General features: G+C 42.1%; 1 protein-coding gene across 2 annotated transcripts in view; it reads right to left on the reverse strand.

Moving 5' to 3' along the window:
* The window catches only part of YES1 (YES proto-oncogene 1, Src family tyrosine kinase), a 64,235-nt gene extending 63,704 nt beyond the window's left edge, over positions 1 to 531 (reverse strand). Inside the window, exon 1 of one of the 2 annotated variants that reach the window (XM_060405414.1) lies at positions 119 to 531. The gene's annotated coding sequence lies outside the window, so the exon portion shown is untranslated. Of the gene's footprint in view, positions 61 to 118 lie in introns of those variants that run through there. The other variant, XM_060405408.1, reaches the window with a different exon arrangement.
* Positions 532 to 17,303: the final 16,772 nt, after the last annotated feature.

Here is a 17,303-nt window from a genome sequence, read left to right on the forward strand (position 1 = left end):
CCTTTGTCGTGGGTAGTAAAATCTCAGTCGCGCCGCGTGAGCCAGGGGGGCGTTCCTAACACCCTCATCACCCGCCTGACTGCCGTCCAAAAACGCTCGCGTCTGGCCGCCTTCCGACCTGGGGATCCTGTCCAGCCCCGGGAGCTTCCTGTTGACTGTAGGTCGAACCAGCCTTGCCGGGAGAGGGGACCGAAGCCGAGTTCTGTTGGCGATTCTCCCGGTAATGGTGGTTTGGGCTTAAGCTTGGGACCGCGTAGTCTTAGGCGATGCTGGCGATGTCCCAGCGGAGGAACTGCGGGGCCGGGGGGCGCTGGAGCGGGCGGCAGGTATTACTATCCCATTTGACAGCTGTGGAAACTGAGGTTGCCACTCCGACCAAGGCAGAGCACCCACCAAATAAGACTCCTATATTTTGCAGCCGGTCGCTAGACGGAAAGGGGAGAGTGTCCAGAAGGACCTGGAATTCTAAAATGTGGGCCAGTCAGTGTCAGAAAGGGCTGAATACGGAGTCTCCTGCTGAAATCACTGCCCTGTCAAACTCAGATTAACTTCCTCTTCGTATTTCCTCTTTGGTGAGGTTATCAAAACTACTCATGTTGGGACTGTTGGTTTCCTTTGTGGTTTTTAGCGAAATTCAGAATCATCCTTGATAAACCCAAAATGATACAATCATATGTGTCAGTATTCTGGTATTCTAGGAATTTAGGAAACTATATAAGGGTATGAAAAAAATTTTTTCAGCTCACTAGATGAACCAAAGATAGGCTTAGACATTTACATTAACTAAAAGGTGCTTTAATATTAGATGTGGCTACCAAAGCCTCATTTGCTCTTGAGTGTCAATGGGCATTAAAAATTTCATGTTGGTTCACCAACCATGTGGTCCACTGGTTAAGACTGCATTTCCACTGCAGAAAGCAGGAGGTTCCATCCCTAATCCAGGATCTAAGAGCCTCCCTGCCTCTTGGTTTGGCCAAAATAAATAAATGAATAAATAAACATCATGAAACTTAACATGTAACTTTTTTCTAACTAGAAAATAAATTCCTTGAACTGTTAACTTCTCTAAACTTCTATATAAAATAGAGATTATATCTTTGTCCTAAACTCATCTTCAAAACAAAAACAAAAACACCTCTCAGCTTCATAAAATCAACTCTAAAATACTAGTTAAAATATGCTAAAATCACTTCTAAAATACTAAAGTCAACTCCATAAGGGGTGAGGCGGCTTTGAAAATCTTCTGTATGGAGTTTTAAAGGTGGGTGAGGGTGTCAAAATCTCTCCATGTTTCGTTACATTCACTTATCCTTGTTTTCTTCTCGTTAACCATCATTTTTATTTTATTTTATTTTTTAACCTCATTCCCTGTTTTTTCTTTTGGAATTTTCATCTTAACATCAAGCTTCAGTCTGAATATTCTTGCAGACTTTTCAACGTTAAACTCAGTGGCTCATTTATTTCTAGGCATATTTAAAACAAATGGGACAGGACTTTTTGGGTGGTCCAGGGGTTAAGAATCCAACTGCCAATGCAGGGGACCCGGGTTCAGTCCCTGCTCCAGGAAGACCCCCACATGCTGTGGAGCAACTAAGCGTCAGCGCCACAACTACTGAGCTCTAGGGCCCACGGGCTGCACTAAAAGAAGCCACTGCAGAGAGAAGACCGAACCTGTTTAGCGCCTGCTACCTGAAAGTGAAAGCTGCTCAGTCCTGTGGACTTTGCAACCCCAGTCCATGGGATTCTCCAGGCCAGAATACTGGAGTGGGTAGCCTTTCCCTTCTCCAGGGGCTCTTCCTGACTGAGGAAGATCAGACCTAAGGATTGAACTTAGGTCTCCCGCATTGCAGGCGGATTCTTTAACAGCTGAGCCACAAGGGAAGCTCCTACAACTAGAGAAATCTAGTTTCTGCTCCCTACAACTAGAGAAATCCTACACATAGCAATGAAGACCCAGTGCAGCTAAAAATAAATACACACACAAACAAACAGGACAAAGAACCTCAAGTGTCACTAAGTTTGGTTTAATAGAAGTTGCTTTCAAGTGATTTCTGTTCATTTGTGAAAAGGACAAATGAAGAAGCACAGCCTCCCACAGGGCAGGGAGATGTGCTATGCATTAACCTTATGGGTTAAGGGTTCAGGAGTCATAAGGAGCCCAAATCATGGGGTCCCTGGGTGAGTCTGTTGGGCAAAGTGGAAAGCTTGAAATAAATGAGTGAAATGTGTTAAGTCCTTGCAAAAGTGAAACGCAAAATTTAAGTTTATTAATACTTACAATTACTTGACTGATGTACAGTTTACAGTACATTTGGAGTTTTAGCTGGGCCACACCCTCTCACCCTGGAACATCTGATTCTGCCAGGAAATGGTTGTGTTTGGTATAAACCTCTCCTGCCTGCCGTCAGTCATCTGCTGCTACCGCCTCCATCACTCAGGCTGTGATGACAATCTTCTCTTCCTGTTAACTAGAGAGCCTTGTATTCCTACAGGGGGTGCATGCACTGGTCTCTGCTCTTTATCCTCACTACCACCCCCTACCAAAAAATGCCTTCCACCAGGCTTGAAGTACCTGCCCAAAGCTTGGCACTCCTTGGGTCCACTCTGTGCCTCAGGTTATCTTCACCACCCCAGGCTTGCCTCCTCCACCTGGCCAATTAGGGCAAACATGAGGAGCCCTCTAAGCAAAGATTTGGAAAATCAGGCAAAAGGAAATTATTCATCCTTGAATATTAGGCTCATTGTGCCAAGCTCCGTGGAGAGGTGCCATAACCCATCCATTTCTGACACCTTTGTTGTTTCACAGACTGGTGCTCAACTGGGCAATTCACTGAATGTGTAAGGACATCTCCGACAATGAATAGACATAAGAAATGGCAGTCTTACATGAGCTTCAGCAAATCCAACCCATCTTTTTGCCCTATTTTGTTGCTCTCTCCAGTGTCTAATTTCTTGACCACCTGGTCTATGATCTTAGATTTCCTCCAAGCTCCAGGACTATTTTTTGGAAATCGAGTCTTTGCTGTTGGAATCTGTTGTAGGGTCACCCTGGTTTATCTCTGTGACTTCAGTTCTTCCTAGGTCTCCTGCATTTTGGTCCCAGGGCTGCTACATATAGACAAGCCCCTACCAGCGTCAGCAGTCTTACCCCCACCCCCCACCCCACACCACTTTGCCTATTCCTAAGTATTTTATTTGGTTGCACGAAATGGCATGTGAGATTTTACTTCCCCAACCAGGGACTGAACCAGGGCCCCCTGCAGGGGAAGTGCGGAGTCATAATCACTGGACCCCCAGGGAAGTCCCTGCCTGTTCCTAGATATTGTTGTTTTTCTTTCACTAAGTTGTGTCTGGCTCTTTGCAACCCCATGAACTACAGATTGTTGGGCCCCTCTGTCCTCCATTATCTCCCAGAGTTTGTTCAAATTCACGTCCATTGAGTCAGTGATGCTATCTAACCATCTGATCCTCAGTCACCCTCTTCTCCTTTTGCCTTCCATCCTTCCCAGCTTCAGGGTCTTTTCCAAGGAGCCGAAGAGGCAGCTCTTCGCATCAGGTGGCCAAACTATTGGAGCTTCAGCTTCAGCATCAGTCCTTTCAATGAATATTCAGGGTTTATTTTCTTTAGGATTGCCTCTTTTGATCTCCTTGCAGTCCAAGGAACTCTCAAGAGTCTTCTCCATCACTACAATTCGAAAGCATCAATTCTTCGGGGCTCAGCCTTTTTTATGGTCCAACTCTCACATCCATACATGACTACTGGAAAAACCATAGCTTTGACTATACAGACCTTTGTTGGCAAAGTGATGTCTCTGCTTTTAATATGCTGTCTAGGATCGTCATAGCTTTTCTTCCAAGAAGCAAGCATCTTTTGGTTTCAGGGCTGCAGTCACTGTCTGCAGTGATTTTGGAGCCCGGGAAAATAAAATCTGCCACTGTTTGCACTTCTTTGCTTCTATTTCCCAGGAAGTGATGGTGTCAGATGCCATGATCTTACTTTTTCTGATGTTAAGTTTGAGTTTCAAGGCAACCAGCTTCAAAACTGCTATCATAGGACAGAGTAAGGAACCAGGTTGGGAGCTGGGAAGTCTGAGGTTATGGCTGAGGTTCCTAGGTAATCTAGCCTTAGCCATGCCTTCAGACTTTCCTGTCCTCAACCTGGCTCCTTACTCTGTCCTGTGACAGCAATTTCTAAGCTGGATGGCACTTGGCATCTTCTCACACGCCCTCCACCTCACAGAGTACAGCGGACACACAGATTGCAGTGGACACCTTTTGAAGGTGTCCGTGGAACCCAAGGTCCTCTCCTCTGAGAACCCCGCCTCTGCCAATAGCCGGTGTGTAGCCCTTTGGTCTGAGTACCCCAACTGTCAGGCTCTAGCTTGAAATTTGGAATTTGGAGGAAGTGACACAAAGGTGACTCAGATTATTCCTGGTGGGGAGGTGGAGTCGAGGGTCCAGTGGCAGTAGGTGAGTCTCCAGGGGTGGGGGCAGGGGAGCCAGGAGCAGCAGACAGTGGTTTTCAGAGAGAGAACAAAGCAGACTTACAGTGAGAAGCCTGTGTGCAGGTAAGAGCTTGTAGGACCCCAGTGGTAACTCTACTTGCCTTGAGCCACATGTAAGACCCCAAGAGGGGAACACAGCTGGCCAATCAGCCCCACCTCTGGCTGCCCGGGGGAGTCACTGCTTTTAGATCGCAGCACAGAAGCACATACATACCTTTTCTCCTAGAGCAGCGGTTCCCGGCTCTTTGGGCACCAGACCAGTTTTGTGGAAGACAATTTTGCCACGGACCCAGGTGGAAGGGGATGGTTTTGGGATGATTCAAGTGCGTTACATTTATTGTGCACTTTATTTCTATTATTATTACTCTGGCTCCATCTCAGATCATCAAGCATCAGATCCTGGGAGTAGGTGACCCCTATTCTAGAACACCACCTCCATCCTCAAAAGACTTCTCAACACAGCAATTCAGGCAGCAGACGCCTGAAATTGACATTAGATGTTGAAGCCCATTTGCTAGCTCTGCCCTATAGGCTTGTAATTTCCTCCCAGGATCTATATTTGCAATTCCTGTAGCCATTACCCAGTGGTTGGCCTGATACATTAAGCCGATGTGTGGTCAGAATAAGTCAGTGACTCTGACAGTGAGTTTAAACCCCGACTAAAATTGCTACCAGATTGCTACTTCCTGGAAATCTTTTACAAATGGGTTATAGAAAGTAGAACATAACTTTGCTTGAAGGCAAGAAGTTAGAATGTTTACCTACATCAAAGATTTAGAAAAGAAACTGCAAGTCAGTCAGGCTCTTATCTCTTGAATGAACTGACATCAGATCATAAAACATAAAGGACTGGAATCAGGGAACTTTATATTTTTAAATATTTTGCAAGCTAACTTTGCGATCTGGTTAAAAATACGTTTAGAATAAATCTGTGTTTTTGAAAACCTCTTTAGGCCTTCTTTTCGTATTTTCAGTGGTATAGATCATTATTTTTTACATCTGTGAGCAATTAAAAATCAGACAAGATCTTATTATGTGATGTAAACCATAATGCATTTTTAATCCTTTAGCAAAGTGCATTTATGCTTATTTTACTTGTATATGAAAAGGGCTTTTCAGTACTTGAAATAGCTCTTCCTTCTAAGGGAATAAGTGTTAGTTGCTCAGTCGTGTCTGACACCTTGTGACCCCTCTGCGCATGGAATTCTCCAGGCAAGAATACTGGAGTGTGTTTCCATTCCCTTCTCCAGGGGATCTTCCCACCCAGAGATTGAACCAGGGTCTCCTGCATTGCAGGCAGATTCTTTGCCATCTGAACCACCAGGGAAGCCCCTTAAGGGAATAAGGTACACAACAAACACTTAACGTAACCCACTCCAGTGTTCTTGCCTGGAGAATCCCAGGGACAGGGGAGCCTGGTGGGCTGCCATCTATGGGGTCGCAGAGTCGGACATGACTGAAGCGACTTAGCAGCAGTAGCAGCATGTTTTGATGAAATGTCCTGTGAATGAATTACTGTGACCAACAATACAGATACTAGTATTACCTGCATCTTTCACTGAATGCTCATAAACACCCTGGAGGTTGGCAGTAATATTCCCATTTGAAGATTGGATCCCTCCAGCTTGGAGAGGTTAAACACCACACAGCTAATAAGAGGAAATGCTCAAAAACCTGTTCTACAGAAAGTCACTGTGATTGCATAAAAGAATTTTTCTTTTTTAGTGTTATTTCAATGACTATGTAAAACTGCACTTATTTCTCCAAATTCTAAAATAATTAAAATTGGTAAACTGCCTTTATAATTATGAAATGCAAATAAAAAATGTGGGATTCTGGGACTTCCCTGGTGGTGCAGTGGTTAGGACCCAGCACTTCCACTGACGTGGGCCTGGGTTCAATACCTAGTTAGGGAACTACAATCCCACAAGCTGCTCAGCATGACCAAAAAAATAAATAAAAAATTTTTAAAAAACAATGTGGGATTCTGTGCTTCCCTGGTGGCTCAGACAATAAAGAATCTGCCTGCAATGCATGAGACCCAGGTTCAATCCCTGGGTTGGGAAGATGCCCTGGAGAAGGCAATGGCAACTCACTCCAGTATTCTTACCTGGAGAATCCCATGGACAGAGGAGCCTAATGGGCTACAGTCCATAGAGTCTCAAAGAGTTAGACACAACTGAGCAACTAACATTTTCACTTCATTTTATATCTTCATATTCTATTTCTAATCCTGCCTTTGCTGTCATGTGAAAGCCACTTATTAAAAAAATGTGGGATTCTACAAATTCATAGAAAATTCTTTATTGGGTAATCTTACATCCCTAAGAAAGAGTTGGGGGCAAACTTAAAAAGATGTATGAGATTAGCCTTAAAAGAATGAATTCAATTCAGCAAGAACATATGAATTAAGCATAACTTTCTGGAGATTAGTATGTGGCATCTATCAAGGCAGTCTTCCAATGACATCTCCCTCAAACCGTGGTCTTCAACTGAAGAACCAAATATCTGAAAAATGACTGTATGTACAGCATATATAATTTACCTTGCCAAATTCAAAGGATGTATGTTAAATCATCATTAAGGTTTACATTTTAATCTGCTAAGGTTAAGTAACTGTAGTTAAACCTTCAAAGTCAACTTAACTCAGTGCTCACAGTCAGTAAATAGGTCATAACCCGTCCGTCCCACACAAAAAAAATACAAGCAAAACAGAACAAAAACAAAAAAACAGGTTCAAGAAGGAAGGGACATATGTATACCTGTGGCTGATTCATGTTGATATATGGCAGAAACCAACACAATATTGTAAAGCAATTATCCTCCAATTAAAAATAAATAAATTTAAAAAAAATCGTGGCTAAAAACCCAAACTAGGTAAGGTTGTTGAATCTTTTAAAAATCAGCTTATTCATTCATTCATAAAACATTTATAGAATATCTCCTAACAAATTCTGTATATTTCAGTTTATGCGGTATTAAAAGAGATCTTATGATCTTATTAACTTGAAGAACTGGAAAAATCAATAGCAGGATACTGTCTTTGTATTGGAATTCAACAAACCTAAATATTAAGATTTTCAAAGATGTTATGTGGATTTTTTTTTTCAGAGAAAAAGGAATAACTATACTACCAAATTTAATGTTAAAATACATAGTTTTGGACATTTTCATTAGAGACTAATAAAATTAGTGTTTATAGCTAATTTAATTTTTTAAAGAGATTTTGTTTTGTTCAAAAGAGCTAGCCACTATTTTTAAAATTTTCTTTTAGCTTTACTGTCATCATCACTTTTGTTTCTTTATAGTGGACTAGGGCTTCTCAGGGGGCACTACTGGTAAAGAATCTACCTGCCAACACAGGAGATGCAAGAGATGTGGGTTCGATCCCTGGATCAGGAAGATCCCTTGCGGCAGGAAATGTCGCCCCACTCCAGTATTCTTGCCTGGAAAATTCCACGGACAGAGGAGCCTGGTGGCTATGGGTCCATTGAGCTTCAAAGAGTCAGACACAGCTGAACACACACACACACACACACACACACAGTGGGCTAATCTACAGCTATTTCAAATTTTTGAGCACTGAGTTCTGGTCATTAATTTCTGTGGGCCCCTGTGCTTCTGAATACTTGAAACCATGTTTACTAAAGAATTAACAACCGTGGACTGAAGAATCAGTGTACAATGATTCATACTTTAGAGGATGCTATTTAAAAACTCCAAATGTGACTAACTTCAAAGTAGAGATCTTTTTTTTTTTTTTTTTCGGACACCTGGTAATTTTGGCATAAAATAGAAAATTGGCATTCATGCTCATTTTATATAAAATGAATTCCAACAAGTTTAAGCAGAAGCAGAGTTGGAGACTGAGCAAGGAATGTTTTGAAAAACAGACTGGAAATTTTGTTTATATTAGAGTGAAGCCCTTTAAAAATTTATTTGAACTTCTGTTCAGGAAAATATTTAGATTCTCCTTCACCCTTTTAAGGACCTATTGTCTAGTTGTGGATTTTATTTGAAAACCTTGAAACAGAAAAAAAAAAAAAATTCCTCCTTTTGTAAAAGTCTCCAAGTCTCACATATTCTCTTTAAAAATCACCAGTCTCATTTCCTTTGAGATGATGAGCTATACATCCAAAGAACAAAGCATTTCCTGAGTCTGTTTAGTGTACATGTACATAAGATTAGTTCCTGAGTGTTTGTTACGTACTCTCAAGAATCTGGTAGAAATTTATAATCCAAACAAAAAAGTCAGAGAATACAGAAATTTATATAAAACTCTGGGATGATAAATAGCACAAAATTATGTAATGTCCTAGCAAGGATTTGATAAATTTGGTCATTTAGAAGTATGTATAAACACTTAATAAGCTTTACTTACCTTAAAGTAATCAGTTTGAAAATCCATAGAAAGCTATGACAGTGAAAAGATGTTTGGACTGGGAATAAATATCAATTCTTGTCAAATTGCTAGTGGGTATGGAATTTCTTTAAGGGTGAAGAAAATATTCTGGAATCTGATAGTAGTAATGTTTGCACAACCTTGTGAATATACTAAAAACCATTGAATTGTACACTTTAAAGGGTGAATTTTATGGTATGTAAATTATGTCTTGATTAAAAGAAAATCCTCGTTCCAGAACTTTATGCCCTTTTGGAACTCTAATCCTTTCCCCCCAGGTTTACTGAGGTATAACAGATAACATTGTGCAATAGGGGAGATGGTTCGATCCCTGGGTCAGAAAGACCCCCTAGAGAAGGGAATGGCTACCCACTCCAGTATTCTTGCCTGGAGAATTCCATGGACAGAGGAGCCTGGTGGGTTACAATCCATGGGGTGGCAAAGAATCAGACACAACTGAGCAGCTAATACCCAACAGTAAAAATTGTGTAAGTTCAAGATGTACAATGTGATGATTTTGATGCCTGTATACACTGTAAAACATTATCACAATAAAGTTAGCACATCCAGCACCATTTATGCTACATAGACTAGAACAAAGCAATAAGTATAAAATGCATGCTAGGATTTCACTTTCACTTTTCACTTTCATGCATTGGAGAAGGAAATGGCAACCCACTCCAGTGTTCTTGCCTGGAGAATCCCAGGGATGGGGGAGCCCGGTGGGCTGCCATCTATGGGGTTGCACAGTCAGACACAACTGAAGCAACTTAGCAGAAGCAGTAGCAGCAAGGAAATAAAAGCTATTATGTAATTTCCAGTGGAAAGAGTAGGATACTGGGACAACTGACTATCCATTTGGAGACAGAAAATTTTCTTCAAGATTTTCTGCAAATTTATTGGCCATTCATATTTCTAATTTTGTGATCTGTCCTTTAGCAACTTCGCGTTTAGGTGTGACTGTCTTTATGAATTTTTAAGTGTTCTATTTTGAGATTTTGAATTCTTTACTTTTCATAAAGGATGGCAACATTTCCCCCAAGTTTTCACATGCCGCTTAACTTTATTTGTGGGTTTCCTTTTAGTACAGAGAAACTGAGAACTATTTTAGTCAATTTATCAATCTCTTCCTTCTCGGTGTCTTCATTTTGTTTTTTTAATTAAAAAATTACGTATTTACTTTGGCTGCACTGGGTCTTCGTGGCTGCATGGTCTTTCCTTGCTCTAGCTGCGGCGAGCGGGGGTTACTCTTGCTGGCGGTGCTCCGGCTTCTCACTGCGGTGGCTTCGCTCCTGGGGCATGGGCTCCAGAGTGCAGGCGTCACTGGTTGCAGCACATGTGCTCAGCAGTTGCGGAGCACAGGCTTCAGCTGCTCTGAGGCACGTGCAGTCTTCCCGGACCTGGGATCCAATCCATGTCCCCTGTACTGGCGGGCAGGTTCTTATCCACTGTACCACCAGGGCAATCCCTTCTTTTAAATCACTGGTCTTAAAAATCTCCTTTCCAACCCTAAAATTATTTATATACTTTTTCCTAGTATTTTTGTGATTTTCTTTTGTATTAAAAAAGTTCGTCCATTTGCCCGCTGTACAGCACAGGGAACTCTGCTCAGTGTTATGTGGCAGCCTGGATGGAGGGGAGTTTGGGGGAGAATGGCTGAGCCCCTTCGCTGTTCACTTGAAATTATCAGAACATTGTTAACGGGATAACCTCAGTACAAAACAAAAAGTCCAAAAAATTTAGACCATTTGAATATGTTTGATGTTGTAGGACAGGAAATAGCAATTTTCTTTTTCTTTTCTCCCTGCAGTGGATAGTGAGTTCGCCATTATTCTCTACTTTCCACTGGGATTCCACTTATCTCTTTTTCTTGCCTGGTTGTTCTGATTAGAACTTTTGTACTATGCTGAATAGGAGTTGTGAGAGTGGGCACTTTTGTCTCATTCCTGATTTTATAGGAAAAGCTTTCCGACTTTCACCAGTGAGTGTGATGTTAGCTATGAGTTTCTTAGATATAGTCTATGTTATGTGAGCTATGTCTCTTCTACATTCGGTTTCTTAAGAGCTTTGATCATGAAAGGGTGTTGAGTTTTGTCAAATGCTTTTTCTGCATCTATGGAGAGGATCATATAATTTGTATGCTTCATTCTGTTAATGAGATGTATCATGTTTCGTAGCTACTTAAGTAAGTTTCCCAAGTTCTTAACACTTCAGTTTTTCCATTGTAAATTGAAGGGAGTTTATTAGAGCAAAGCTTTTCATACTGTGGTTTGCAATTCCTTGGTGAGTGGGAAAATCAGTTTAGTGGATGGCAAGCAGCATCCTTTAAAAAATGAAACAAATATATGAGCATATTTGTTGCTATTGCTTAGTCACCAAGTTGTGTCCGACTCTGTAATCCCAAGGACTGTAGCCTGCTGGGCTCCTCTGTCCATGGAATTTTCCATGCAAATGGAGACATAGCAAATAGATTTTTTTTCTTTTGGGATTTTTTAAAAAATGTGGATCATTTTAAAAGTCTTTATTGAATTTGTTACAATGTTGCTTCTGTTTTATGTTTTGGTTTTTTGGCCAGGAGGCATGTGGGATCTTAGTTCCCTGACCAGGGTTCGAACCCATGCCCTCTGAATTGGAAGCAGGGTGTCTTAACCACAAGATAGGTGGAAAAAATTTTTTTTAATTCTTTTTTTTTTTTTTTTTGGTAAGGAGCATGGTATGCAATGGAGATAACAGTTTTTGTAATTTGGTATAAGGATCATATCCTTAACACCAACTTAAGACTCAAGTCATTTTTTGTTGAAATGATAATTTTGACAAGATGATAAAATAATTAGAATGCCGCCACGTCTGCAACTCTGGTGGTGTAGTTATCTGGTATCACTGCGTACTTTTCTCCTGCTACTTCATCCCTCAAGTTGGTTTCCCAAAGCCCCAGCACAAATGGCTACCTGGTCATTTCCAGGGTGAGGACCGTGTCTTTCACTTTTGTATGTCCTCTTAAAGTATCTAGAACCATGCCATGCATGCAGATGGTGCTAAATATGTGCTTGAGCAACGAATATATACATGAAGCTGGTTTGGAAGAGACCTAGGAATACTTTCTTTGTTAGAAGTGAAAAAGGATGCCTCAGCACTGGGACGTCAAGAATGACAGTCCCGTGCGGCAGTGCTGAGAAGCAGCAGACAGCAGGGCAAAAATGCAGTAAAGTCCCCTACGTACAGACCAGTTCTGTTCTGAGATCGTGTTCATTTCAGTCTAACAGAATGAGCCCAGGTACTCAGCCAACACGACCAACTATGTAGTACTGCCCTGTAATAGGTTTATAATACTTGTCACACAAATAATATTTTTTAAAAAAAACAAACACACAAAATAAAGAGAATACTTGGAATTTTACAGTACAGTACCTTGTTGTACTATACTACAGCTGGCATACAGAGGTTGGCATCGAGTGAACAGGCAAGAAGACACAATGCCTGGAGGAGGGAGAGGAGGAGGGAGATGGTAGAGCTGAAGGATCGTCAGCAATAGGAGACGGAGGACGAGCTGCAATGTCACTCCCGTCTGACGCTGATGGAACCCTCGCTCGCATCTTTGAAGGTTCAAAACTTGAAGGCTCGTGTGTAGGAGGCTTACTGTATGTAGAGGTGGCCCAAAGGCTGCCCAAGGAAATGAAGGCAAACTGGGACCCGGAGACTAAGGGCAAGTTAGGGAAGGGGTGATGTCATCAGAACAACAGTAAGGGAAGACAGTTTTGGCAGCAGACTTTGAAGAAGAAAAAAAAAAAGGAGAGAGAGGGGAAAAAGGAAACGGGAAAAGGAAGTCTGCTCAGCACGCAGGATGACATTGGGGTGGGAGGGGAGCTTCCTGTCACAGCTTGATGTTTGCAGCATCTGGTCACCTCTCATAACAAGGAGACTTTAGAAACCTGAGCTTTCTCAAGCTGCCGGTTTACAATACGTCCGGATTCCATGGCCTAACAGTGCTGGCAGACGGGCACATCCGAAGGCAGAAACAAAACACAGATGGAAGACAAATGTGTCTCTTACACTGAGGCCATTCCCATTAGTTTTTCCTATTTGGAAAAGTATATAGGCTTCCCGTGGTTTTGGAATTTACTAGTTTTGTGTTGAAGTGTTCCAAGTTTTCTTTTAATAAAGTGAGTTGCAGATCGTGACATGTGGCTAAGAGACCGGCAAAGAAAACAGTTGTTTCCAAAGCTAGCGATTTTTTCCACGACCTATTTTTCTGTTGCATTAATTTTTGCAAGATCCCGCACCTTACTACATTTACAGTATGGGTCCAAGTTTTCCGCAACGGCATTGTGCCCTCTAGCGTTTCTTAGTATATCATGATGGTTATGTTGGACTTTAAAAAAGTGGTCAGAGGTGCACTGACTTGAAGAGTAGGAAAGATAATAAGGATTTCCACCTTATCATCTCTATCAGTCAGTAGAAGTGTGGCTATGTTATGGTAACAAATCTCAGTGGCTGAAAACAAGTTTTTTCTTTTTCTTTTTTTTCTAGCAGAAGGTTCCAGGCAGGCTGCTCACACCTGTCTACATGCAGCATCTTGGGATCCGGGTTTCCCGCGTATTGTGAACTCTGTCACGTGGGGACTCGGCAGGACAGGGAAACACACGGAGAAGGCCTGCTGGCCCTCACCTGCTCTACCTTGGAAAGAAAACGTGTCACCCTGCTACTTTCCACTGGCAGGAAAGTGTCCCCAGCCCAAGAACCAGGCAGCCTGGAGGGCGGGGAGAGACACAGGGGAGACCTGGGGGGCACCAGCGGCCCCTGCTAAATCTTCTATGGGAATGCTTGGGAATGAACGCATGAGAAATTCCAGCTGTGTTATTTTGGGAAATATTTTTGAAGTTTTCCAGCAGGAGATTATTCAATCAAAAAGAGAATAACAATAGCAGTTTTAATGTTCATAATTCTTTATCTTTCAATATGACACTCAAAATTAAATATCCCTTCTGTGCAAGAGCAGAAGTGTAGGGATAGACTTTTTTTTTAAGATTTTTTTTTTGATGTGGACCATTTAAAAAATCTTTATTGAATTTGTTACATTATTGCTTCTGTTTTTTGTTTATTTTTAATGTTTTGTTTTTTTGGCTAGGAGGCATGTGGGATACTAGCTGCCTGATCAGGAATTGAACCCAGACCCCCTGCATTGGAAGGTGATATCTTAACCACTGGACTATCAGGGAAGTCCAAGGGACAGACTTTTAAGTTACAGTTTCTGTTCTGGTTGACTTTTGTGTGAAATAAAATGTCTCTTCCTTCCCTATTCTTTGTGACAACTACCCTACTTCTACAGCCTCCCTTCCTTAGATGTTTAAGTTGTGATTTTATTTTTAATGACTTCTTTCCAACTTTGATTTGGAAAGCTGTTACCCAAGCTGTTCTTTTTACTGATATCCCATCTTGGAGACATATATTGCATTTATCTGAGGAAGTTTGCAAATTTTATCTATTATTAGGGAAATATATTTAAGGAAACCTTATAGTTATTTACTAAGTATTGAGCTTGATGGCTCTTTTGATTTTTTTTAATTGTAAAATATATATAACATTAAAATCTACCATTTTAACCATTTTTGTCTTTTATTTATTTTAAAAAAGTTTGGGCCACACCCTGCGGCATGTGGGACTTCAGTTCATCTGAGCAGGGTTCAAACAAACCCTCACCCCTTGTACTGGAAAGCCATCTAAACCACTGGCCCACCAGGGAAGTCCCTAAACACTCTTTTCTGCTCTGTAGGACTGCTGTGAAGGTTAGGATGAGTTAGTACATGTAATACTCTTAGGATCACACCTGGAGGGCTCAAGTGTGCTTTGTGCTAGGTAGCCAAGTGTTGGTGGCTGGGTATCCTCTGAGGGATTAGAAGAAACATCCAGAGATGAGAGGTTGTTTTGGTCTGAAAACCACTGGGATGAATTTGGGATTGACAGCGTGGAGACATGGACTTTGATCCTGCCTTCACCAGAGCAGTAGTGTGGTTGGAGTCACGTCCCTTACTTTCTCTGGATAGCAGTTTTCACCTTGCTGAAATGGGCGGGGGGTGCTCTAACACCCCCACGTTCGAGTTCGCGGAGGCTGGGATTCAGCAGTACCCCTGCGCAGCGCCTTTCGAGGTCCGCGGGCGCCACCCGGTGGTAGAAATGGATAAAGCCATCAACAGGCTCGGCGAGACTGAACACGCAGGGACCCTGTTTTCTAGATGGATTTTTATCTACATACAGAAAAATTTCTCCAGGGACAGGGGGCCTTAGCCCGGGTGGGAGTGCCCTCTTATTAGAATAAATGGAGCATGATCTGGACATGGCACGGTAGGCAGAATCTCATTATGGTAACGGGTATAACTCATCAAAGCACCTGAATAATTTACAGCGTGCTCAGCCCGTTCCAGAGAGTAGGGACCAATAACACTAACTAAAACTTGGAATCTGTTTAATTCAATGCGGTTTTTTTCTGTGTTGAAACTGTGACCTTGAAAATGACTGTATCTTCAGAGTCAGGCCTAGCTCATGAGTTTCTGGGTATACTTGTTAAGTCTGCTCTGTATACTGTTTATGTCCTGGTATTTGTTGAACTGAAAGTCAAGGTCACTCTGCCATGAGACCCAACAGCCTCTTCTGTCTCGAAAGGATTTTTAAATGTCTGATTAGTAACATTGGAGAGCCGGGTGTATGATTCAGAAAGGTTATTGGGACAAACGCTTCAGGGAATGACCTTGGCTTCTGAATTTCCTTCCATGGGCAGAGAGGGTGTTTGCAACAGAGGCTGTCAGGAAACAAGTATAATAAAAAGATAATAGACCAGAAGTCAGAGGGAGTTGTTCTGTCATTTCACGAATGTTTGAACTCTGCAGGAACAAGATCCATGCCTCTGCTTTGGGACTGCATATACCCTCTCCCTAGGTTTAAGCCTACTTTTTTTTTTCCCTCCCAGCAAAACTTCAGACTGAAATTTTACCTTCCGAAGAGCTAGCTACAAAAATTGCTCAGAAAATCTCCTGTACCTTTATATTTAAGGTCATTTTGTTCCTCCTATGAAGAAATCTGTGGATTACAAACTATATCATCCTGCGAATTCTGTGGTGGCTTAGTGGTTAGGATTTTGGGTTTTCACCTCAGTGGCCCAGGTACAATCCCTGGTCAGAGAACTGAGATCCTGCAAGCAATGCTGTGTAGCCAAAAAAAAAAAAAAAACAAAAACAAAAACCAGAACTCCCAACTCCCTCAACAACCCCCACCGCACAGTATCCAAACATTGTTATAGGCTGATATTAAACCAATCAACCACTTTTGTAATCTTATAGGTTAGTCCTCCCTGGAGGAGGAAATGGCAACCCACTCCAGTATTCTTGCCCTGGACAGAGGAGCCTGGTGGGCTACAGTCCATGGGGTTGCAAAGAGTTGGACACGACAGAGCAAAAAAAAAAAAAAAACAAAAACCCAGGCAATCCTGTCATCCTACCCTTCAGCTCCTTGCCCTGCAGTCTCAGATCTAACTTTCCAGCCAAATACAGACACCCAAAGAAATGTAAACACTCTACTCTTGTGTGTACAAGGTTGGGATATTTATACTCATTCGTATTTCCTTCTTTCACAACAGAAGGTGTGCACCCTCCACGCATGTTCTGGATCCCGTGACCTCTTATCTCCTTCCTTGCTTGCTTTGTGCCTTGTGCTCAATTGTGTCTGACTCTTTGTGGCCCCATGGACTGTAGCCCACCAGGCTCTTCTGTCCATGGAAATTTCCAGGCAAAAATAGTGGAGTGGGTTGCCATTTCCTCCTGTAGGAGATCTTCTCCACCCAGGGATCGAACCCACGTCTCCTGTGTCTCCTGCATTATGGGCAGATTCTTAATCTGCTGAGCCACTGGGGAAACCCTACCTCCTACCTATATATCAACTATCATCCTCTTGTGTATTTCCAGCTTCTCCTCCTGAACCTATAGTCAGTCATGCGTAAGTGATTCCCATCTTCAAAGAAAGACGGAAACTCGATCCTATTCTCCACTTCAGTCACTGTCGGCAAGGAATTCTCCACTCCTGGTCTGAGTCGACCCTCCTAACAGGGCAGGTGTGTTAATCTTTCTGCACCTCCACATAGGAGAATAATTCCCTATATGATAGTCATAAAACTTCCAACTCAGTCATGCTAGGGAGACTATTCTGTTGCAAAGACCATGGCCCGATTCAGCAGCTGATTTTCTGACCTCTCTTACATACTCGTGTGTAATGATGCCAGAACAACCAGATCCTCCCCTGTGATTTCCTTTCCTGAGCACCCTGAGATCATTCGCTCTACTAATTACATGTCTCAGAGGAGTGATCTAACTTTTCCTGTCGTTTTTTAGTTGCTAAGTTGTGTCCAATTC

The sequence above is a fragment of the Ovis aries genome, chromosome 23 (genome assembly GCF_016772045.2).
Source record: "Ovis aries strain OAR_USU_Benz2616 breed Rambouillet chromosome 23, ARS-UI_Ramb_v3.0, whole genome shotgun sequence".
In the NCBI taxonomy this organism is placed as follows: Eukaryota; Metazoa; Chordata; class Mammalia; order Artiodactyla; family Bovidae; genus Ovis; species Ovis aries.